Consider the following 2,259-nt stretch of genomic DNA (forward strand, 5'->3'; position numbering starts at 1 on the left):
GGAGGAGGAGAGGCAGGAGGGAGGAGGAGGAGGAGGAGGAGGAATGGGACTGAGAAGGAAAAGAAGGGGGAGGAAGGATAAGTGGAGGGTGAGTTGTAGGAGGAACTTGATGAGGATGGGGGAAATGGGTGGAGAGGGAGGAGGAAGAGAGTGTAGAGGAGTGGGTGGAAGAGGGGTAAGAAGTGGAGAAAGGGGTGGAAGAGGGGTAGGAAGTTGAGAAAAGGGTGAAAGAGGGGTAGGAAGTGGAGAAAGAGGCGGAGGAGGGATAGAAAGTGGAGAAATGGGTGGAGGAGGGGTAGGAGGAGGAAAAGGGATAATGTGGATGAAAAGGAGGAGGAGTAGGGAGGAGGAAAAGTAGGAGGAGGAGAAGGAGGAGGAGGAGGAGAAGGAGGAGGAGGAGGAGGAGGATGAGGATGAGGAGGAAAATTAGGAGGATAAGATGGAAGAGGAGGAGGAGGAGGAGGAGGAGGAGGAGGAGGAGGAGGAGGAGGAGGAGGAGGAAGAGGGGAGGAGAAGGAGGAGGAGGAGGAAGATGAAGAGGAGGGTGAGGAGGAGGGTGAGAATGAGAAGGGGTGATGTAGATGAAAAGGGAGAAGGGAGAGGAGGAAGAGTAGGACACGGACGTAGACTAGGAAAAAGAGGAAGAGGAGGAAGGAGGAGGAGGAGAAGAATGTGGAGAAGGAGGATGAAAAGAAGGAGGAGTATAAGGAGGAGGAGAATGAGGAGAAAGAGGAGAAGGAGGAGGAGGAGGAGGAGAAAAGGGAGGAGGAGGAGGAGGAGGAGGAGGAGGAGGAGGAGGAGGAGGAGAAAAGGGAGGAGGAGGAGGAGGAGGAGGAGGAGGAGGAGGAGGAGGAGGAGGAGGAGAAACTGGAGCACTGGTATTGGCGCTGCATCCCCTCCAGTTCAGTCAGTGTACGTTGGGGTGTGGACGCGGGAGCACAGACGCTCCGCCCAGCGAGCCCGAGGCCATGTGTGTTCAGATTCACGTGTTCTGATTGGTCGAACAAGCAACTTGCTCCCGATCCGTTTCTTCCGTTTTTCTTTTCGTTATTTTACCTTTTCCCCAGTTCGTGACTACGGTTGGATTTTTCTTTTTTTCTGAAAGGACGCAGTGTTTGGTGCGTGTTCTGTTGTTTAGTTTCTGATTCGGATATGATAAAAACTCGCCAATAACGAATAAATGAATGTGACAAAAAATCTAGCGTATTAAAGACGTGCTGACTTCATTTGAACTAGGAATTTATTAAAAAAAAAAACAAATTATGTGTAATAGTTATGGAACAGTTGAGGCTATTACTGAACTCAACAATCGAGGATTTTAAGATTTCGTGAACTTAGGTGTGATCGACGACGACGATCTCTCCGAATCTACAGGTAAGAAATCTAAATCTATCTCTATCTCTATCCAAGGATTTCTCCCCCCTTATAAGGGAGGTAGCCATGTCAAAAGGCATCCACCCACTCCCACCGATTCCACCCCCATCCACCACCCACTTGTTCCCCTCTCATCTTAGCTCCTCCTGGATGATGGGTCATCCCTGTGGAAGAGTCTAAATTACAGCTGAATAAAATCACCTAGCGACAGTTTCCACCAACCCTCCGGTATTCCTGTAAGGGTTAGTGTTTACATAAGTCCTTCGTGGTCAATATTTTAGGGGACTTTAGTCACACCCCTACGGACCAGAGTCACGCAGCAGTCTTTTATGACTGAAGACTAATCTAAAGAAATGAATAAATAGAATAATAGATAGATAAATTTGAATTTAGGCTATCCCTCCATTCTGCATGCTTCCCTCCTTAAGGGGCTATCACACTGGGCTTCCATGGGCTTCACCAGCGCCGACAGTTTAGAGTTCCTTTGAGTAAAAACGACTTCGGTCACAATATCTAATTCTTCAAATAGCAGATTACCTTTCCGTCATATATAGCAAAGCTGAATGATGAACTAAGATAATACTGTAAGCCTGTGCGAATGTTGGACATACTGTTGAGATGTGCTCAGAGAAGTGTAGATTTCTGTAGGCGAAGTCATATTCTAGTTATTCAAATGAAGGTTGGAGGTAAGATGTAGGAGGAAAATTTGCCCAGTGTGATAGCCCCTTTACTCTTCCCCTTTTCTGTGGCTCCATCTCTTCAATGCGATATTGTCCCCAAAGGATAGAAGCGCTGGTTATGTCCGGAGTGGAGAGGTTGTTTCCACTCATCTAAATAGAATTACGAGACGGCAGACCAAATGGACATGAAGTTCGAAGCTGATAT

At 47.7% G+C, this 2,259-nt stretch overlaps 1 protein-coding gene across 3 annotated transcripts in view; it reads left to right on the forward strand.

Moving 5' to 3' along the window:
• The first annotated feature begins 897 nt into the window (after positions 1 to 897).
• LOC143038583 (protein O-mannosyl-transferase TMTC2-like) overlaps positions 898 to 2,259 on the forward strand; it is a 297,168-nt gene continuing 295,806 nt past the window's right edge. For all 3 annotated transcript variants that reach the window (XM_076207982.1, XM_076207983.1, XM_076207984.1), the window contains exon 1: positions 898 to 1,374. The gene's annotated coding sequence lies outside the window, so the exon portion shown is untranslated. The remainder of the gene's footprint in view (positions 1,375 to 2,259) is intronic.

Source organism: Oratosquilla oratoria, chromosome 24 (genome assembly GCF_046742065.1).
Source record: "Oratosquilla oratoria isolate Oo_2021 chromosome 24, ASM4674206v1, whole genome shotgun sequence".
Lineage (NCBI taxonomy): Eukaryota > Metazoa > Arthropoda > Malacostraca > Stomatopoda > Squillidae > Oratosquilla > Oratosquilla oratoria.